This window comes from Oncorhynchus masou, chromosome 17 (genome assembly GCF_036934945.1).
Source record: "Oncorhynchus masou masou isolate Uvic2021 chromosome 17, UVic_Omas_1.1, whole genome shotgun sequence".
NCBI classification, from domain to species: domain Eukaryota; kingdom Metazoa; phylum Chordata; class Actinopteri; order Salmoniformes; family Salmonidae; genus Oncorhynchus; species Oncorhynchus masou.
This window is the reverse complement of record NC_088228.1, coordinates 32,671,127-32,694,426: the sequence shown is the minus strand read 5'-3', so window position 1 is coordinate 32,694,426 and position 23,300 is coordinate 32,671,127. Positions and strand designations below refer to the sequence as shown.

The window sequence follows — 23,300 nt, the reverse complement described above, 5'->3', positions numbered from 1 at the left end:
AAGCTTAGATGTGGACCTCTTCCACAAAGCAGGCATCCCTCCTCAAGTTTTCACAGACAAAGCTCCATTGTACTCCACAGACACAAGATGGACGTATTTCACTTCTGTGTGCGTCAATGCCCTAATCCCCCCCAGTCCAAGTCAGAACTTGTATATTTAATACTGTCAGTCATGCTTGGGTGTATGCATCTCTCACTCACACACACACACACACTCTCACACACCCATCTATTTACTGGAATATATTCTCGCTTTCATGCTGATGCCTGACATGTTGAGCAGAAGGGAAGGTAATTGTACTGACACACACACACAGTACATCAGATTTGGCAGCTGCTTATGTGTCTACCAGTCTCCTCAGCAGTTGGATTCTGGCCCACATATCTGTTTATAGACACCTGCTGTATGAAAATAGACTTGATGTCAGTTATGGATGTATATAGAGGTTTTATGAGGGTTTGATGTTTGTGGGCACTGAGTGTAATGTAGGAGCTGGATTAGATGGTACTATGTGATTTACCAACACAATAAACTACTAAATGAAATAAATGTACACATTTGATCCATCCATTCAAATCTAGATCCCCTCAGAAGTGGGTCAGCCAGAAACACAGCAGGGCAGGTATCCCTTGCCTAAGTATGGAGTCGGACAAGCTATTAGGAACCATATTCTAAAATAACTGGATAGAGGATAGATTAAACTAGGGAAATCCATGCCAATAGACCTAAATTAGAGCTACTGTCCAACTGTGTACCAAACACTAAACCACTTTGATCAAATCACATTGTATTTGTCACATGCGTCAAATACAACAGGTGTAGGTAGGCCTTACAGTGAAATGCTTACTTACAAGCCCTTAACCAGTGATGCAGTTATAAGAAAAAAATAAGTGTTAAAGTATTCACTAAATAAACTGAAGAAAACAATAAATAAATGAAAAAATAAGAAAATAGACAAATAAAAAATAATTAAAGAGCAACAATAAAATAACAATAACGAGGCTATATACAGGGGGTACCGGTACAGAGTCAATGTGCAGGGGCACCGGTTCATTGAGGTAATGTGTACATGTAGGTAAAGTGACTATGCATAGATAATAAACAGAGGAGCAGCAGCGTAAAAATCGGGTGCGGGGGACAATGCAAATAGTCCGTGTAGCCATTTGGTTAGATGTTCAGGAATCTTATGGCCTGAGGATAGAAGCATTTTGGACCTAGACTTGATGCTCTGGTACCGCTTGCCATGCAGTGGCAGAGAGAACAGTCTATGATTTGGGTGGCTGTAGTCTTTGGCAATTTTTATCTTACATTGCCTGGTATAGAGGTACTGGATGGCAGGAAGCTTGGCCCCAGTGATGTACTGGGCCATATGCACTGCCTTCTGTAGTGCATTGCGGTCGGCGGCTGAGCACTTGCCATACCAGGCGGTGATACAACTAGTCAGGATGCTCTCGGTGGTGCAGTTGTAGAACTTTTTGAGGATCTGAGGGCCCTTGCCAAATCTTTCTCCTGTCTCCTGAGGGTGAATAGGCTTTGTCGTGCCCTCTTCACAACTGGCTTAGTGTGTTTGGACCATGACAGTTTGTTGGTGATGTGGACACCAATGAACTTGAAGCTCTCAACCTGGTCCACCACAGCCCCCTTCGAAGAGAATGGGGATGTGCTCGGCCCTCCTTTTCATGTAGTCCATGATCATCTCCTTTGTCTTGATCACGTTGTGGTAGAGGTTGTTATCCTGGCACCACACTGCCAGGTCTCTGACCCCTTCCCTATAGGCTGTTTCATCATTGTTTCATCATTGTCAGTGAGCAGGCCACTGTTGTGTCATCAGTAAGTTTAATGATTGTGTTGGAGTCGTGCTTGGCCATGCAGTCATGGGTGAACAGGAGGGGACTGAGCACGAACCCCTGAGGGACCCCTGTTTTGAGGATCAACATGGCAGATGTGTTGTTTACCGACCCTTGCCACCTGGGGGGCGGCCCGTTAGGAAGTCTATGATCCACTTGCAGAGAGAGGTGTTCAATCACAGGGTCCTTAGCTTAGTGATGAGCTTTGAGGGAAGTATGGTGTTGAATCCTGAGTTGTAGTCAATTAATAGCATTCTCATGTAGGTGTTCCTTTTGTCCAGGTGGGAAAGGGCAGTGTGGAGTGCAATCGAGATTGCATAATCTCTGGATTTGTTGGGGCTGTATGTAAATTGGAGTGGGTCTAGGGTTCTTGGGATAATGGTGTTGATGTGAGCCGTGACCCGCATTTCAAAGCACTTCATGACAACAGACGTGAGTGCTACAGGTCGGTAGTCATTTAGGCAGGTTACCTTGGTGTTCTTGGGCACAGGGACTATGGTGGTCTGCTTGAAACGTGTTGGTATTACAGACTCAAGTCAGGGAGAGGTTGAAAATGTCAGTGAAGACACTTGCCAGTTGGTCAGCGCATGCTCGGAGTACACGTCCTGGTAATCTGTCTGGTCCTGCGGCCTTGTGAATGTTGACCTGTTTAAAGGTCTTACTCACATCGGCTACGGAGAGCATGATCACACAGTCGTCTGGAACAGCTGATACTCTCATGCATGTTTCAGTGTTACTTGCCACGAAGCGAGCTTATAAGTAATTTAGCTCGTCTGGTAGGCTCGTGTCACTGGGAAGCTCACGGCTGTGCTTCCCTTTGTAATCCATAATAGTTTGCAATCCCTGCCACATCCGACGAGTGTCAGAGCCGGTGTGGTAGGATTCAATCTTAGACCTTTATTGATGCTTTGCCTGTTTGATGGGTCATCGGAGGACATAGCGGGATTTCTTATAAGCGTCTGGGTTAGAGTCCCTCTTCTTGAAAGCGGAAACTCTACCCTTTAGCTCAGTCCGGATGTTGCCTGTAATCCATGGCTTCTGGTTGGGGTACATACGGTCACTGTGGGACGATGTCATCGATGCACTTATTGATGAAGCCAGTGACCAATGCGCTGAATTACACAGTGCCATCGGAAGAATCCCTGTCTGTGCTTGCAAAACAGTCCTGTAGCTTAGCATCTGTGACATCTGACCACTTCCGTATTGAGCGAGTCACTGGTAATTCATACTTTAGTTTTTGCTTGTTAGCAGGAATCAGGAGGATAGAGTTCTGGTCAAATTTGCCAAATGGAGGGCGAAGGAGAGCTTTGTACACGTCTCTGTGTGTGGAGTAAAGGCGGTATAGAGTTTTTTTCCTGGTTGTACATGTAACATGCTGGTAGAAATGAGGAAACATGGATTTAAGTTTCCTGTATTAAAATCCCCGGCCACTAGGAGCACCGCCTCTGGATGAACATTTCCATGTTTGCTTATGGCCTTTTACAGCTCATTGAGTGCGGTCTTAGTGCCAGCATCGGTTTGTGGTGGTAAATAGACCATATAGAATATAGATGAAAACTCTCTTGGTAAATAGTGTGTTCTACAGCTTATCATGAGATACTAAACCTCAGGCGAGCAAACCTCAAAACTTCATTAATATTTGATTTTGTGCACCAGCTGTGATTGACAAATAGACACAGACCGCCACCCCTTGTCTTACCGGAGGCAGATGTTCTATCTTGCCGATGCACAGAAAACCGTATGTCATCAATGTCGTCGTTCAGCCACGACTCAGTGAAACATAAGATGTCCCGTTGATAGGATAGTCTTGATCGGAGCTCATCACGTTTATTATCCAGTGATAGCATGTTGGCTAATAGGCCTGATGGTAGAGGTGGGTTACCCACTCGCTGTTGGATTCTTACAATGCACCCCAACCTATGACCCTTATATCTCCATCTCTTCTTAATGCGAATGACGGGGTTTTGGGCCTTGTCCAGTGTCTGAAGTAAATCTTTTGCGTGCGACTCGTTAAAGTAAATCTCCGTCCAGTACGAGGCGAGAAATCGCTGTTCTGATATCCTGAAGTTATTTTTGGTCATAAAAGATGGTGGCAGAAACATTATGTACAAAATAAGTTACAAATAACGCAGAAAAAACATGCACAATTGGTTAAAAGCCCGTAAAACGGCAGCCATCTCCTCCGGCGCCACAATAGGATTATGTGATATCTACTCATTCATGACAAAGCATCAGGTTCCATAAATACATATTTTATTAATTACATACATAAAACAAAATAAATGCTCAAATATCATTTTCCATTATGGCCTATCACATCTTAATAAAACATAAAAATGTTATAGATAAATATTACTAATATTGTGATATTGAAAATTAATCATTTTAGTAGATGCCACAAAGAAACTACAGTCTTTTCAAAGTTTTCATGTTGAATGTACTTTTTTTTAATAGATACACAAAAACATAGGCATGCATTCAAAACTCTAGTGCATCTCATGCCTTGTTTGAATAAACAAAACATAAGTTGTCAATGAAGTGAAATATTTCAACATAGCATTATGCTCCATATCGAAGCAACCAGTAACGCTCCAATATTACGAAGCAATTCATTTCAAAAATCCTCTGAATAAATGTCTCCAGCATAACGGTGCACATCTGGAGTTATCCTAACTCTCATATCCCACACTTTTATTCCCTCAACCTTCCCTTCCCCTCAGTCTCTGGACTTGTGGATATCATTGGAGAGCCTGTTGCTATGGGAACAGTTGAAGTCACATGGACAGGACTCTGACTATGACATCCTTGCTGAAGGTGTCTCCGTCCTCAAAGCGGACCGTCATAGTCTGGGTCTGCTGAGAGGTGCAGCAGCGCCCTTCCAGACAGGAATCACAGTACCTGGGACGGAACTTATTCACACTCCTGCAATCTGCGTAGGTCTGTTTCAATGGAGGGCTGGCCTTTTCAATACGACTGCACTCCTTACCCTTCTGTTGGTGAGAGGAGAAGAAGAACAATGTGTGATCCGAATGTTGATGGACTAGACATACATGTCCTTATGATTCAGTGTCAACCAGGTGATGGCATGGCATTGTCGGTTTGATTTGATGTGTACCTTGAGGCTGGAGTAGGCTGACTGGGAGCAAGGCGGAACTCACAGAGACGAGTCTCCTTCACCAGCTTGCACTGGCTGTTGTTGTTGGTGAGCCGGGAGGATACTCCTGTGCCACGGGACTTAGCACAGGGGGACCAGGCTGTGGTCTGAGTCACACACCTCTTGTTCCCCTTGGACATCAGGCGACTCTCAGGCTTACTTCTGAAAGCTGTGGGGAAAATATGGCCAGACAATTATTCAATGTGCAATGGAGGCCAGGTCCCACAAAACTTCAAGCAAATTGGACATGAGTTTAAATCACAGGAGGTTGGTGGCACCTTAATTGGGGAGGACAGGCTCATGGTATTGGCTGGAACAGAATAAGTTGAATGGAAACAAATACATCAAACACATGCTTTGATGCCATTCCATTCACTCTGTTCCAGCCATTACTATGAGCCGTCCTCCCCTCAGCATCCTCTACTGGTTTAAATCTAATGTGAGATGATCACAGGGGCGAAGGCATGGGTGGGCACAAGCCCGCCCACTGGGGAGCCAGGCCCACCCAATCAGATTGAGCAAAAGCAAAACAATGATACATTATTATTACAAAAATACTACTTGGCCCATCCAAATTTATGCAGGCCCACCCCCAACGAATTTCTGGCTACACCCCTGGATGACACATCGATTGTTGATAAATGGAATTTCCATTTAAACTCTGTCTGGATGTTTACTGAGGCTGAACATCTATTGGAGCTCAATAAATCCACTAACCTAATCACTGGAATAAACAGAGTTCAATTGACTCACCAGGTAAAGACTTGAGTCCTCCTCTGTCGACAGACACCAGCTCGTTCTTGTTTGTGAGGTCATCTTCGGAATGTTTATCCTGGCGGCCATCTTTTCTGACCTTGTCTGCTGAGGCTGAGCCCAACACGTTCCCCTCCTCAGGGCAGACTAGCTCCTCACAGTAGCGACCAGGTACTTTGACCAGCTTGGGTTTGGCACAGCTCAGTTTGGTCAGGGAGAGCTGCTGGGGGCACAGGGGCATACACCCCACGGCACCATCCATGCACGTACACTGGTGCTTGCAGTTGGAAAGGAAGCTCTCTCCATTCTGGTAGATCTTGCTGTTGTACTCGCAGGGTCTTCCATCTGTTTTGGCTGTTTGGAGAAGCAGATGGGGAGACTGTTACTATGTGAGTCAAGCGCAGGGTTACAAAGGCAGGGTATATTACTGGAAACTTTCGAACTTTACCAGTCAAATAACCAGAATTGTGTTAACTTTCAAGTATTTGGGAGAATTTTATCAGATGAGATTTAGTGGCCTTTTTTTGGGTACTTCAGATTATCACAGGTGTCTGTAATTATCTCTGGCCCTCTGTGTAGTCTTTTACATGTATAATATATAAAATTAAAAAATAATATTTTAAAATATAAATTAAAATGACAAAGCTTTAAAACATTATCCTAAATATAAACCAACAACTTAGTGAATACCATTGGTGTTTAATGAGGGTTTCAGCATGAAATATTTTTTTTTACACATTTGTATTTATTTTAATATGTCTTTATTTTGGTGCCAAATTTGTGGCAGTTGTGAAAATAGTCAATAGTTGCAAAGTTAAGTAAAAAAAAATGCCATTGTTGAATATAGCTTTTTTCATCAATTAGGCTATTTTCTCTTGAACCATATGGTCTATCCACTAGAAACATCGACAATATGGACACAGATATAAAATATATATTCATATATAGCATTCATTTTTATAAGTTATTCGAGTATATTACCTTTTAATTACCGGCATTACTGAAGATTCTGCTAACTTTGGTAAATTACCGGTAGCTTTGCAACCCTAGTCAGGTGTAATATTCTAATTATAGAGAATGCTCCGTAATCAAACCAGAAGCATAATTCCTTATTTAAAACGTTGTAATAAACATTTTTTTTTAACTGCATCTCTACATCAAAACCCATAGGAGCTAGATTTATAGAAATAATAGACTATCAATGACCGCAGCAGGGTATCAGAATTATTGTTTCCTATACAACTTTATCATACCACGACAGATGCCTTTAGCTGTGCCAGAAGCAGCCCCAAGATTGCACTCCAGTCCCTTGATATGGTCGCATGGCTCTGCCTTGCTGCAGTCTTCATTGAGCTGCCGAGCGCAGACTTTGCAGCATCCACAGCCGTCTGACACAAAGCTGATTCCTGGTTCGCACCTGGGTAGGCCTACCTCACGAGGACACGAACATTCGGAGGGACAAGATGCTGATGCTGATGCCTAAAATACCAGAAACATGTTATAAGAGAAATGTTGACTTCATTTGTGATTTCTCCTATAAAAAAAAATATTCGACTGTAGGATGGAGTGGGGATCTTAATCGCCATCAAGCACCACCCACCCTGGGCATTGGCAATCAATCACGCATATTCTTGTAGGCTATGAATGATCATGAATTAGGCTATATGTTTTCTTACCGAATTTAAACACCCATAGAGGAAAACAACAAAGGAAAGCGCCAAAATCTTCATGTCTACTGACATAGTATTCGTACAATTTTAGCAAAGATAGAGGCTAATTTAGATGGATCAATCCACGCGTTTGCACACGGAATGCGCAATGTAAACTACCTACAGACTTACTGGGTTCTCTGGTGTCCCCCTCTCCTCTTTTATATCCGAAAGAGATCTGACGTGTGCGTTAGCTGACGGGTGAACTGTTCCAAAGCTATGCGAGAAATGTCTCCCAATGCTTCCTCCATTCAAGCCAAATACCACCCTGTCTACTTTAATTCTTACAGGGTTTCCATGACCATGTTACAGGCTATTTCATGTCGGAAACTAGGCTATTTATTTTAAGATTTTAACGTGTTGTCTTTCCTGTCCTAAAGTGGGCCCCAAATTGTAATTGTCACATGCCTTGTAAACAACATGGTATAGACTAACAGTGAAATGCTTGGGCACTTCCCAACAAATGCAGAAAGAAAAATTATAGAAAGATAATGACAAGGAATAAATGCACAATTGGTATCAAAATACCTGTATAAAGATACCTGTGATCCCTGGGGAACTGGTACTTTTTATTTGTTCATGTTCGTGATGAAAACAGCTCATCAGATGATACTATGAGACTATGAGATGCCCTGGGAGGGGCTAAATGTGATGGGATCAGCACTCTTAACCATTTCCTTAGAGAGCGAGGATGACAGTAAGCCTACATATTACAAGATGAGCGACATATTTCTATGGCTAACTGAATGGAAGAAATTGGTCTCCCTAGGGTTAGGCCAGCCCAGGTGTTTAGAATATTGCCCTCAAGCTATGGTCAGTGTTTGTTTTTAAATTAATTCCCTTATTATTGCTTTCTTGGTCTGGTGTTGCTCCAGTCCTTCCTGTCATAATTAGCAACCTAGATAGCATACTATGTCCCGTAGTGCGGTTAATGTAAGTGACCTAATTTATGTTTCTCTAACTCCCCTGAATACCTCTGTTAATCCGGCAAGCTATTCATGTCTAGATCGGTTTAGTGAATGTAAGATATCTAAATAATAAGTTCAGTGATCTTATTATTTCCAATGACATTGATATGTTCATGCTTTACTGAAGCCTGAGTTAAACCCAAGGATTTTAGTTGTCTTAATGAAACTACTCCTCCAGCCTTTACTTATCTACAGAAATTCAGGCCGTCTGGATAAGGTGGTGGGATAGCCTTCATTCATAGAGACAAGTATTCCGGACCCTAGACTTTATTTTTTTTTTATTAAATTACAGCCTTATTCTAACATGGATTAAATCGTTTTTTCCCCTCATCAATCTACACCCACCCATATTAACTTTTTTTTTGTGTGCAAAAAAAAAATGTATTCAGACCCTTTACTCAGTAATTTGTTGAAGCCCCTTTGACAGCGATTACAGCCTCGACTCTTCTTGGGCATGAAGCTACAAGCTTGGCACACCTGTATTTGTGGAGTTTCTCCCATTCTTCTCTGTAGATCCTCTCAAGCTCTGTCAGGCTGGATGGGGAGCGTCGCTTACAGCTATTTTCAGGTCTCTTCAGAGATGTTCGATCAGGTTTAAGTCCGGGCTCTGGCTGGGCCACTCAAGGACATTCAGAGACTTGTCCCAAAACCACTCATGTATTGTCTTGTCTGTGTGCTTATGGTCGTTGCCCCAGTCTGAGGTCCTGGGCGCTCTGGAACAGTTTTTCATCAAGGCTCTCTCTGTACTTTGCTTCGTTCATCATTGCCTCGATCATGACTAGTCTCCCAGTCCCTGCCGCTGAAAAACATCCCCACAGCATGATGCTGCCACCACCATGCTTCACCGTAGGGATGGTGCCAGGTCTCCTCCAGATGTGATGCTTGGCATTCAGGTCAAAGAGTTCAATCTTGGTTTCATCAAACCAGAGAATCTTGTTTCTTATGCTCTGAGAGTCATTGGGTGCCTTTTGGCAAACTCCAAGTGGGCTGTCATGTGCCTTTTACTGAGGAGTGGCTTCCATCTGGCCACTCTGCCATAAAGGCCTGATTGGTGGGGTGCTGCAGAAATGGTGGTCCATCTGGAAGGTTCTCCCTTGTCCGCAGAGGAACTGTAGAGCTCTGTCAGAGTGACCCTCGAGTTCTTCGTAACCTCCCTGACCAAGGCCCTTCTCTCCTGATTGTACAGTTTGGCCGGGCAGCCAGCTCTAGGAAGAGTCTTGGTGGTTCCAAACTTCTACCATTAAAGAACGATGGAGGCCACTGTGTTCTTTGGGACCTTCAATACCGCAGACATTTTTTGTTACCCTTCCCCAGATCTGTGCCTCGACAGAATCCTGTCTCAGAGCTCTTTCGGACAATTCCTTGGACCTCATGAGTTGGTTTTTGCTCTGACATGCCTTGTCAACTCTGGGACCTTATATAGACAGGTGTGTGCCTTTCCAAATCAAGTCCAATCAATTGAATTTACCACAGGTGGAGTCCAATCAAGTCGTTGAAACACCTCAAGGATGATCAATGGAAACAGGATGTACCTGAGCTCAAATTTAGAGTCTCATAGTAATTTTAATTTTACAAGTCAGTTAAGTCAGTTAAGAACAAATTCTTGTTTTCAATGATGGCCTGGGAACAGTGGGTTAACTGCCTGTTCAGGGGCAGAACGACAGATTTTGTACCTTGTCAGCTCGGGGGTTTGAACTCTCAACCTTCCGGTTACTAGTCCAGCGCTCTAACCACTAGGCTACACTGCCGCCCCAGGGTCTGAATACTTATGTAAATAAGGCATGTTTTTTTAATGCATTTGTAAAAATGTCTAAAAACTGTTTACGCTTTGTGATTATGGGGTACGGTGTGTAGATTGAGGAGGGAAAAATATATTTTATCCATTTTAAAATGTGGAAAAAAGGATTGGGTCTGAATACATTCGGAATGCACTGTATCTAGCCCTGTGTCATGTGTCAAATTTTCCTAGTTTTAGAGCCTTATCTTTAGCTTGAACAAGAAACAGCCCACTTTGTATATTTTAGTGTACTGGCCTCCTAAACCAAATAGTTTGTTCATTGCAGATTTCTCTGACCTGCTATCTTTTGCTACGCTAAATATGACAGGCTTATTATTCTTGGAGATCTTAACAATGTGTGTTATCCAAATAATGCACTTGTTGGGGAGTTTCTTAAAACCTGTTAGAGTCCTTTAACTTTATTCTACATGCCACAGGGCCTATACACAACAAAGGCTATACTATTGATCTTGTGCTGTCCTATGGTCTGAATACCGATAACTTGTAAACTATTGATGTGTGTCTATGACCATCTCAGTATAGTAAAAAAAAATAGAGTCGATTGACACACCTGTGTGTTTATGCTAGAGACTTACTGTGGTCCCTGCAGCTCAATCCACTCTTTCCGCTGATTTAAAGTTTGCACCTATTCCATAACATGGGGCTTGTGAGAGCTGCCTTTTTCTCCACATGAGAGGATCCGGACAAGAAAATAGTAATGAAATTGTCTGTAAAACCAGAACTGTGTGAGCTACAAATTAATATGTCACCAATATCGAAAGGGGAGACTCTCACGGTTCTTTGGCTCTATGACATCCACAAGCTTTATGGCAGTTGTCTGAACTCTATCTTGAACGTCCTCATTTCAAAGAGGTCTTCTCACAAAATTGACCGTTAGGACTGAACCATATGACACCAATATCAACACAGGAGATGCTCATGAGCATAAAGGTGTTGATTGTTCTGCTCTATGACGCATACAAGCTTCAGGGGAGTCAATTGAAGATAACCAACCCAGTACCGGACTGTACATTATTATATATTTTTCAATACTCCTTTTACTTATATCTCAGATATAGGACAGACAGTTCAAAACCTTGTTCCTTATTATTTATTTTTGGACTTTCTGTTTTGCCATGTATGAATGTGTTATTCAATGCATTTCTATGGGCTAAAGCAGAAGGGGCCAAATTCAATGTTTCATCAAATACTTTTCATACCTATGGGGTCCTAAAGTTCAAAATCAAGTGGCTAAAGGATCAATTTTGCGACCATCTTAGCTTAGTAAATAGATATTGCGATCTAAGGGCTTATAACTATTAAAATGCTTTCTCCTCCTCCTACAAATATCTGTCACCACTGCCATCGCATCCTTTTCTCCACAACTGCTAGAACATTCGTGAAGGCTTTTATAGTATCCTCTACTGATGTTCTTGTTCTTTGTCGTCACACCGATGAGTTGCTGAACAGTTTTCATGACATATGTCAGGCTACTTTAGACTCGGTGGCACCAATTAAAACCAAGAATAAACTGTTTGCCAGAGTCTCACCTTGCTGTAACATGACCAAATGTGTAATTATCTTTTCTTTAACCAGGTAAGTTGACTGAGAACACATTCACAGCAACGACCTGGGGAATTTTTACAGGGAGGAGGGGGATGAATGAGCCAATTGTAATCTGGGGATGATTAGGTGACTGTGATGGTATGTGAATTTAGCCAGGACACCGGGGATTAACATCCCTACTCTTGCAGTAAGTGACCACAGAGAGTCAGGACACACATTTAACGTCCCATCTGAAAGACAGCATCCTACACAGGGCACCCGAGTGGTGCAGTGGTCTAAGGCACTGCATCTCAGTGCTAGAGGCGTCACTACAGACACCCTGGTTCAGTTTACCCCAATTATTGGGATATTTTTTTTTTAGACCCTCCAACACCACTTCCAGCAGCATCTGGTCTCCCATCCAGGGACCGACCAGTACCAACCCTGCTTAGTTTCAGGAGCAGGCCAGAACTGGGATGCAGAGGAGTATGCTCCTGGCTTCTGATGGCACTATCTCTAAACTTGTTTGTTTTTTAAAGTTGTTTTCAAGCAATTGGTGGCTTATTTGAATATAAACAACGTATTTGAAAAATTCCAGTCAGGCTTCTGCAAACATCACAGTACAGAAATTGCTTTATTGAAAGACAGTAATGACCTCCAGTTGGCTGCTGATGCCAGTGAATGCTCTATACTAGTTCTTTTGGATCTCATTTCTGCATGTGATACTATTGATCATAACATCCTCGTTGATCGACTGGAGAGGTGGTTGGGAATCTCCGGGCAAGTTTCCCAACCACCTCTCCAGTCGGTCAATGAGGATGTTATGATCAATAGCATTCACTAGTTCAGGTCATATTCATGTGGCTGGTGTTTCTCAGTGAGCATGGGTGGTTCAGTATTGTCCCCAGCACCTATTCACTATGGTGTCCCTCAGGGGTAAATTCTGGGCCCCTTCCTTTTTTCCCTGCAAATGCTTCCTCTTGGTGACATCATCCGCAAGCATAACATTCAGTTTCACTGCTATATGCGGATGACACACCGCTTTATTTACCGATCAGACTCAGCGACCAAGCTAGCATAGCTGGCCTTCACAAGTTTTCGAGCTCAATTATAAGAAATCAGTTTGGCTTTTTTTGGCCCCCACTTTGCTGGAACACAGATTGTGAATAACCTTGGTCATTTGTCCACCAATGAGCTGCATGTAAAGAAGGTTGCCCAGTCCTGCTTTTAACATTCAAGAAATGTATTTTATTTCAGTCACTGATCTAAATAAAGTTGTGTGTTTTTATTTCCTCACACCTATATTACTGTAACTCTTTGTATATGTCTCAGTCATAAATCACTCCGTCGTCTACAGTTAGTTCAAAATGCTGCAGCTCGGCACCAGAAAAATGTAACCATATCACACCTATTTAGCTTCTCTACACCAGTCACTTTAGAATAGATTTCAAAATGTTATTAAATCACGTCTAAGACCTGGTTTAGCCTCATCTTATATCTCAGATCTTTTATTTTAATTCTCCTTCTGTCTTTTTCTTTGTTAGTACTTTTTTTTAAATGATTTTTAATTTAATTGAAAATTTATTATTACAATTATTATTATCATCATCTCTAGTCATATTTGAAATGCCTGTCAGTCACCCATCTGGGTGTGGGTGGATAAGTAAATGTCTAACCCAAATGTCTTTCTTAACAAGAGGAGTACTTTGTCTAAGTTTGGAATGTTTGACCCCTCCTGGAATTTTTTGTTCAGCCAGAGTGAGTCCGGATTGAGAGAAGACTAAGGAGATTACAGAATGTGCTTGAGGAATGCCTGAAGGAACATTCCATTCAGGATGAACCTGGCAGGTGCCTTTGGAAATATACCCTTATACCCACATCAAAGAACAACAGCAATTATGAGGTGGGAAAATACTTTCCACCCTTCATTCCTGTCCTTTACTTCAGGATGATTTGCGTGAGTAGGGAACTTAGCAAAACAGACTGGCATACCTTTTCATTTAGTCCTTGTCTAAATTGAGAGTGCATATGGGTCAGTCGAGTCAAATCCAGGCCAACAGCAGAACTAATATTTGAGGAGCATGCATCACAAAGCTCTGAACAATAAAATTGCTGAATTTGGGGTTTTGAGTAGAACTTTTTCCTACATAGCCCCACTTCCCACGCATTGTTGAATGATTTTTATGGAACCATATTAGGTAATAAGTCAAAGCTGATATACTGTGGATTTTGACCAGTGGATTAGAGTATTGATGTGACGTACAGATATAGGAAGTCACTAAATCAGTAAAGGAATGTGGGGTTTGTTACACGGACAGTGATGGAGTAAAGACATGTTGAAGTTTACCACTTGAGTCTGGTTGATTTAATTCAGTACTTCGCACAAGTTGTAAGTATAGGGTTGAACAATTGCGACGAGGACAACATTTGAAAATTATAATTAAATCTGAAAAGTGAGTTTGTGTCGTCAAGATGGAAAACACTGTACCAAAGTTTGACTGCTACAGTGAGCCTGCTACCCTAGGTCCACGCTGGACCAAGTGGATGATGGCGTTTGAACTGTTCACGGATGGTAAAAGGATTAATACCACCCGGTGACGTTGATGCGGTTACAAAACAACGGAGGAGAGCTTTGCATCTACATCATGCTGGGACAGATGTGCAGGACATTTTCTCCACACTCGCAGACACCGGAGAACCAACGGACAACGTCAGGGCTGTGGCTGCGTTAAATGCATACTTTGTGCCACAGGTGAACAGTGTTCGCGAAACAGACCTTTTATCAACTGACACAGAAAACTGCAGAGAAGTTTAGCAATTTGTTACTCGTCTTAGACAAGCAGCTTTCGACTGTGTCTTTGCTGGAGATAAGGACAATCAGATTAGAGATGCTATACTGAGCAAGTGTAATACAGAATGTGTGCGCTGAAAACTATTGGAGGAGGGCGATGGGCTAACATTAGCGCGGTCATTAGAGCTCGTCGCACAATGAAAGAATTGAAGTGCAAATGTCCGCAATGCATGTGAGTACAGATGCTAAAGATGTTTTCAAAAAGGCGGGGAAATAACACAAAAAGAGGCGGAGACAGAATGCAGAAGGAAAATACAAATCAGAGAAGGTGTGATATCGTTGTGGACATGCAGATCATTTTGCAAAGGACCTTGCTTGTCCAGCACCTGGGCAGACCTGCCAGAAATGTAATGGGAAGGGCCATTTTGCAAAAATGTGCAAGACCAAAGGTTACTCGAAACAGACTGTGAAATATGTTATTTCAGAGGAACATAACCGAGACTATGCATTTGTGGTAAATGAGAACAGTAACACAGACAGGATCCCGTCCTCAGTGGGAGGGGTCAATTAATTCATGTTAATTGACTCTGGGGCCACCAGTAACATAGTAGATGAATGTTGAAAGCCAAGGAAATCAGGTGCCGTTCATCACTGACTGATAAAAAGCTAAATGCATACTCATCAAGCGAGTCATTACCAGTAAAAGGGGTTTTCACATGCCAAATCAAGACAGTCAAGCAAGCGCAGCACACAGGCTTAGTTAATTGTAAGGTAACCGTTGCTAGATAAAGAGACTGCCATCAAATTGGGTGTGCTAAAAGTCGGTGTTGACATAGCAGCAGTGACAAATTTGAAAACACAGATAAATCACCAATAACCCAAGTTGTTTGAAGGGGTGGGTAAGCTAAACACAAAGCAGATCAACCTACATATTGATAAAAAATGTGACACCAGTAGCACAGGCCCTTAGGAGTAAGCCATACCACCTGAGAGAAGCTATGGTGAAAAAGATAGAGGAACTACAAAACTTAATGGAGAGAGTGGATGGTGCCACACCATGGGTGAATCCGGTAGTGGTAGTTCCAAAACCGGACGGCGACATAAGACTATGTCTGGGAATGAGACAAGCGAACACAGCAATTATACGTGGCAGGTACCAAATCCCCACAGTAGCTTAACTTTTGCAAGGAATGAATGGGTCTGTCATGTTCAGTAAACTGGATCTTAAATGGGGCTATTATCAATTGGAGCCAACACCAGAGTCGGGAGGCATAACAACGTTTTCAGTGCATAATGGGATATACAGATATAAAAGACTCATATTTGGAGTTTAATCGGCAAGCGAGCAGTATCAACATGAAATTGCAACAGCACTGGCAGGCATCGAGGGGGTGGAGAACATATCGGATGGCATCAACGTCCACGCCCCGGACAAGGAGACCCATGACCAGTGGCTACATGCTGTCCTCAATAGGCTGGAGAACTGTAGGCTGACTCTCAACTCAAAGAAATGTCAGTTCAACATAGACAAATTGGTGGTTATGGGCATGTTACTCTCACAGAAGGGCATTGGGCCAATAGCTGAAAGAGTGAGAGCAGTGGTTGAGGACAGGGAGCCTGAGGCGGCATCAGAGGTTTGTAGCTTTCAGGGCTCAGTGTGCTATAGCAGTAGGTTCGTTCCCCAGTTCTCTACACTCTCAGAGTCTGTGGAAATTGACCAAGAAGGACACAACATTCCACCTCGGACTGAAACAGAAGGCATTTCAGACATTAAAAGAGAAACTGGCTGAAGCCGTGACACTGGCGTACTTTGAGAAAGACACTTCCACAAAAGCAATAGCAGATGCAGGACCTGTGGTCCTAGGAACTGTGCTCGTGCAAGAACAATACAGAGAAATGGTTCCAGTCTGTTAAGTGAGCAGGAGTCTGTCAGTGTGAACAAAAATATTCACAAACTGAGCATGATGCCCTTGCATTGGTTTGGGTTTATGAAAGTCTTCACCCTTCTGTATATGGCAGGGAATTTGATCTAATCCCTGATCATAAGACATTAGAGGCATTTTACAGTCCTCGCTCAAAGCAGTGCACTCGCATCTGGATATACAGTTGGAAGTCGGAAGTTTACATACACCTTAGCCAAATACATTCAAACTCAGTTTTTCACAATTCCTGACATTTAATCCTAGTAAAAATTCCCTGTCTTAGATTAGTTAGGATCACCACTTTATTTTAAAAATGTGAAATGTTAGAATAATAGCAGAGAGAATGATTTGTTTCAGCTTTTATTTCTTTCATCACATTCCCAGTGGGTCAGAAGTTTACATACACTCAATTAGTATTTGGTAGCATTTTCTTTAAATTGTTTAACTTGGGTCAAACCTTTCAGGTAGCCTTCCACAAGCTTCCCACAATAAAATGGGTGAATTTTGGCCCATTCCTCTTGACAGAGCTGGTGTAACTGAGTCAGGTTTTAAGGCCTCCTTGCTCGCACACACTTTTTCAGTTCTGCCCACAAATGTTCTATGTGATTTTATTTAACCTTTATTTAACTAGGCAAGTCAGTTAAGAAAAAAATCTTATTTTCAATGACGGCCTAGGAACAGTGGGTTAACTGCCTGTTCAGGGGCAGAACGACAGATTTGTACCTTGTCAGCTCGGGGATTTGAACTTGCAACCTTTCGGTTACTAGTCCAACACTCTAACCACTAGGCTACCCTGCCGCCCCATTGAGGTCAGGGCTTTGTGATGGCCACTCCAATACGTTGACTTTGTTGTCCTTAAGCAACTTTGGATGTATGCTTGTGGTCATTGTCCATTTGGAAGACTTATTTGCGACAAACTTTAACTTCCCGAATGATGTCTTGAGATGTTGCTTCAATATATCCACATCATTTTCCAACCTCATGATGCCATCTATTTTGTGAAGTGCACCAGTTCCTCCTGCAGTAAAGCACCCCCACAACATTATGCTGCCACATCCCTTGCTTCACGGTTGGGATGGTGTTCTTCGGCTTGCAAGCCTCCCCCTTTTTCTCCAAACATAACGAAACAGTTCTATTTTGGGTTTCAGCCATGTCGGAAACATGGACGTCTTTCTGCTGGACAAGCTAAACGGCTTCTTTGCTTTGAGAAAAACACAGTGCCGCCGACATGGGCAACTGTCGCTTCCAAGGATTGTGAGCTCTTGTTCTCAGTGGCCGATGTGAATTAGACCTTTAAGCATGTTAACCCACGCAAGGCTGCCGGCCCAGATGGCATCCCTAGCCGCGTTCTCAGAGTATGTGCAGACCGGCTTGCTGGAGTGTTTACTTACATATTCAATCTCTCCCTATCCCAGTCTTCTGTCCCCACTTGTTTCAAGATATCCACCATTGTTCCTGTACCCAAGAAAGTGAAGGTAACTGAACTATATCGAACAAAAATATAAAACGCAACATGTAAAGTGTTGGTCCCATGTTTCATAAGCTGAAATGAAAGTTCCCAGAAATGTTCTTTAAGCACAAAAAGCTTATTTCTCTCAAATGTTGTGCAGAAATGTTAGTGAGCATTTCCCCTTTGCCAAAATAATCCATCCAACTGACAGGTGTGGCATATCAGTAAGCTGATTAAACAGCATGACCATTACAAAGGTGTAACTTGTACTGGGGACAATAAAAGACCACTCTAAAATGTACAGTTTTGTCACACAACACAATGCCACAGATGTGTAAAGTTTTGAAGGGGTGTGCAATTGGCATGCTGATTGCAGGAATGTCCACCAGGGCTGTTGCCAGAGAATTTAATGTTAATTTCTCTACCATAAGCCGCATCCAAAGTCAATTGGCAGTACGTCCAATCGGCCTCTAAACTTCAGACCACAAGTAACCACGCCAGCTCAGGACCTCCACATCCGGCTTCTTCACCTGCAGGATCATCCGAGACCAGCCACACGGACAGCTGATGAAACTGAAGAGTATTTATGTCTGTAATAAAGTGCTTTTGTGGGGAAAAACAAATTCTGATTGGCTGGCCTGGCTCCCCAGTGGGTGGGCCTGGCTCCCAAATGGCTGGGCCTATATCCTCTCTAAGCCCTGTCATGTGAAATCCATATATTCGGGCCTAATGAATTTATTTCAATTGACTGATTTCCTTATGATTTCCGTAAGTCAATAAAATCATTGAAATTGTTGCATGTTGCGTTTATATTTGTATTCAGTATAAATGTCTATCGCCTCGTAGCACTCACAAGTGTCATCATGAAGTGCTTTGAGAAGTTAGTTAAGGACCATATCATCTCCACCTTACCCGACAACCTAGACCCACTGCAATAGAGCCGCAATCGCTCTCCAGGACATCTATAGCACCGGTGTCACAGGAAGGCTAAAAAGATCATCCATCGACTATAGCTCAGCATTAGTCTATGAACCTGGATCTGAACCCTGCCTTGTGCAACTGAGTACTGGACTTCATGACGGGCCTCCCCAGGTGGTGACGGTAGGCAACAACATCTACACTACACTAATCCTCAACATAGGACCCCCACAAGGGTGCATGCTCAGCCCCCTCCTGTACTCTCTATTCCCCCTGACTGCGTGGCCACGCATGTCTCCAACTCAATCATCAAGTTTGCAGACGACACAGTGGTAGGCTTGATTCCCAACAACGACAAGAAAGACTACAGGGAGGAGGTGAGGGGTGGTGCCAGGAAAATAAGCTCTCCCTCAACGTCAACAAAATGAAGGAGCTGATTGTGGACTTCCGGAGACAGCAGAGGGAGCACGCCCCCATCCACATCAATTGGGCCGCATTGGAGAAGGTGAAAAGCTTAAAGTTCCTAAGCATACACATCACTGACAATCTGAAATGGTCCACCCACACAGACAGTGGTGAAGAAGATGCAAATGCACTTCTTCAAACTCAAGAGGCTAAAGAAATTCAGCTTGGCACCTAAGACCATCACAAACTTTTACAGATGCACCATTGAGAGCATCCGGACGGGCTGTATCACCGCCTGGTACGGGAAAAGCACCATCCGCAATCGCTCTCCAGGACATCTATAGCACCGGTGTCACAGGAAGGCTAAAAAGATCATCCAGGACCTTAGCCACCCGAGCCACAGCCTGTTCACCCCTATGTGTCAAAGTTGAGACAAGAGACTGAAAAACAGCTTCCATGTCAAGGCCATCAGACTGTTAAATAGTCACCACTAGCCAGCTTCCGCCCAGTAACCTGCCCTGAACTTTCGCCACTGTCACTTGCGGGCTACCACCTGGTTACTGAACCCTGCACCTTAGAGGCTGCTGCTTAAGTACATAGACATGGAACACTGGTCATCACAGCAGTAATATAACAGTGGTCACTTAAATATTATAACATACTGTTTTACCCACTTCATGTGCAATGCATTCAGAAAGGATTCAGACCCCTTCACTTTTTCCACAGTTCCTTAGGTTACAACTTTATTCTGAAATAGATTACATTTTTGCAAATGTATTAAAAAAAATGTAATACCTTATTTACATAAATCAGACCCTTTGCTATGAGACTCGAAATTGAGCTCAGGTGCATCCTATTTCCATTGGTCATCCTTGAGATGTTTCTACAACTTGATTAAAGTCCTGCTATGGTAAATTCAATTGATTGGACATGATTAGGAAAGACACACAGCTCTCTATAGTAGGTCCCACAGTTGACAGTCCATGTCAGAGCAAAAACGAAGCCATGACGTCAAAGGAATTGCCCGTAGAGCTCCGAGACAGGATTGTGTCGAGGCACATATCTGGGGAAGGGTACCAAAACATTTCTGCAGCATTGAAGATCCCTAAGAACAGAGTGGCCTCCATCATTCTTAAACGGGTGAAGTTTGGAACCACGAAGCGTCTTCCTAGAGCTGGCCGCCCGGCCAAACTGAGCAATAGGTGGAGAAGGGCCTTGGTCAGGGAGGAGACCAAGATCCCGATGGTCACTCCTCTGTGGAGATGGGAGAACCTTCCAGAAGGACCACCATCTCTGCAGCACTCCACCAATCTGGCCTTTATGGTAGGGTGGCCAGACGGAAGTCACTCCTCAGTAAAAGGCACATGACAGCCCTCTTGGAGTTTACCAAAAGACACCTAAAAGACTCTCAGACCATGAAAAACAAGATTCTCTGGTCTGATGAAATCAAGATTGAACTCTTTGGCCTATATGACAAGCGTCCCATCTGTAGGAAACCAGGCACCGCTCATCACCTGGCCAATACCATCCCTACAGTGAAGCATGTTGATGGCAGCATCATGCTGTGGGGATGTTTTTCAGCGGCAGGGACTGGGAGACGAGGGAAAGATGAACGGAGCAAATTACAAGAGAGAGAGAGAGAGATCCTACAGAGCGCTCAGGACCTCACACTGGGGACAAAGGTTCACCTTCCAACAGGACAACGACCCTAAGCACACAGCCAAGCCAATGCAGGAGCTGCTTCAGGACAAGTCTCTAAATGTCCTTGAGTGGCCCAGCCAGAGCCTGTAGCGTCATACCCAAGAAGAAGACTTGAGGCTGTAATCGCTTCAACAAAGTACTGAGTTAAGGGTCTGAATACTTATGTAAATGTGCCACTTAAGGTTTTTATTTTTAATACATTTGCAAACATTTCTAAAAAACAGTTTTTTCTTTGTCATTATGGGGAATTGTGTGCATATTGATGTGAGGGAAAATACGATTTAATCAATTCTAGAATAAGGCTGTAACATAACAAAATGTGGAAAAAGTCAAGGGATCTGAATACTTACCGAATGCACCGTATATATTTACTTTTTTCACTTTCTTGCCCACAGGGAAGGGGTGGTATGAGGAGGGGTTTCTCTAGTCGCCAGGACAGGGGGGCAGGAGGGTGGATGTAAAAGTATCCTCGGTTGATAAGAAACCTTGCGTGTTTAGGAGGTAGAGGGTGGGGGGGTGGGTACTGACAACCAACCCGTGTTGCTAGGTGGGTTGGGGAGGGGTGGAAAACGTGGTTTCCGGGTGGGGGGAGGATGCGTGGGTATTAGACTGAGACATGTATTGTTTTTCATTTCTCTACATAACATAGGTATAATTACAAAATCCTGTGTGATCAATATGATAATTTCTCTGTATGTATGCATGTATTATGATTTAATTTAGTGTGAGCCTACGAATATACATGTGGTATAAACTGTTTAAATTTACATTAATATTGTACCAGTAACCCCCCCCCCCCACACACACACACAGTCTCTGTGTGACTGTCATTTTTCTGTGTTGTGTGTTTCGTAAACAGGATTGAAGTCAATCAATTCCATTTTCTTTTAGGATATTCACTGTGTAATTGGTAGACCGTTTAGTATCCCACCAAAATGCACAAGATTTATTAATGTTGTACAGTAGCACATCTCGTGAGAAGGTGGTTTGAACATACTGTATGTTTTTATGGGTCTGACTGACAGGTTTTATGAAGTACACAGGAATGTCTGTAGTGGCCTTGCGTCCATTTTCAAGATGTGATTGCAAATCCAGTTCTTACACAATTTCTATACATTTGTTTTCCTCATTTTGGGTCCCTTTCCTTTTGCTGCATGCCATGGGCACTCAGAACAGGAACATAGTGTTCGTCTGACATTCCCTGTTGCTGACTCGGCATTAAACACTGTATGACCTGCTGCTAAACAAATGCTGCTAATCACAATACAGTCCGGTCTTTTGGCTGTTTCCTAACACGGAGAAGAGAACTAGCTGTGTTTCGAGGGAGTTGATTTTGTTCATGTTTTATAACCATTGCCTGGACTGTTCCTACAAGGACTGGTCTGTAAAGTCTACTGCTGTCATGTCATGGAGGAACACATTCTCATACCTAAGCATCTGGGACTTACTGTACAGGCCTTTATTGTACCTAGAGTTTTAAGTTTCAAGTTTTATTGGGTTGAATACGTATTGACTCAAGACATTTCAGCTTTGTAAACATTTCTAAAAACATAATTTCACTTCGACATTATGGGGTATTGTGTGTAGGCCAGTGACAATACAATTCTCTTTAATCCATTTTAAATGCAGGCTGTAACACAACAACATTTGGAAAAAGTAAAGGGGTGTGAATACTTTCTGAAGGCACTGTATGCACAATCAATAGACCTACCTATAAATAAGCCATTAGGCTACATCTGAGCCGCTTCAATTTTCATATCTATTAGGCTTATATCTAAAAGCTCACGCATTTCAATGGAGCCTAACCAATAACCTAAAAGGTCAACATATTAGGTCTATGGCAACGTTGCTTAACTTTCTACGCCATGTTTAATTATTTGAATTGTTTCATTTTTTAAATGGTAGATTATCTATAGGCCTACTTGAAGCAATAGAGATCAATAGTAATGGTGTCCCTTTGTACACTAACTCCGCCATGGTTCATTGGGCAAAGCCTATGGGGAAATTAATTGAGTTTTTGTGGGGGTTTTCTATAAAACGCCAAAAATAAGGTGTCTGGTAAACACAGGCTTAGGAGTTCTTATACATTTTGTTCTATGAGATAATCTTCATCAGCTAACCTCACAAAGCATATAAAGGCTCCATAATTCATAAAGGTCATGTCAACTGACCGATATGTCATAGAACAAAATGTATAAGATCTCCTAAGCCTGTGTTAACCTCTGACCTTATTTTCAGCGTTTAAATAAAGGTTCATTAAAATAAATCAAAATCAGCTTTTATCCCAAACCACTATTCTTTTCCCCATTCATTTTCACTATAGGAATGGCTCAACCAAATAATTTTTATAACTAACCCAA

At 42.7% G+C, this 23,300-nt stretch overlaps 1 pseudogene; it reads right to left on the bottom strand.

Moving 5' to 3' along the window:
- Nucleotides 1-4,089: 4,089 nt before the first annotated feature.
- Nucleotides 4,090-7,577, bottom strand: LOC135558202 (CCN family member 1-like; annotated as a pseudogene).
- Between the last annotated feature and the right edge of the window lie 15,723 nt (nucleotides 7,578-23,300).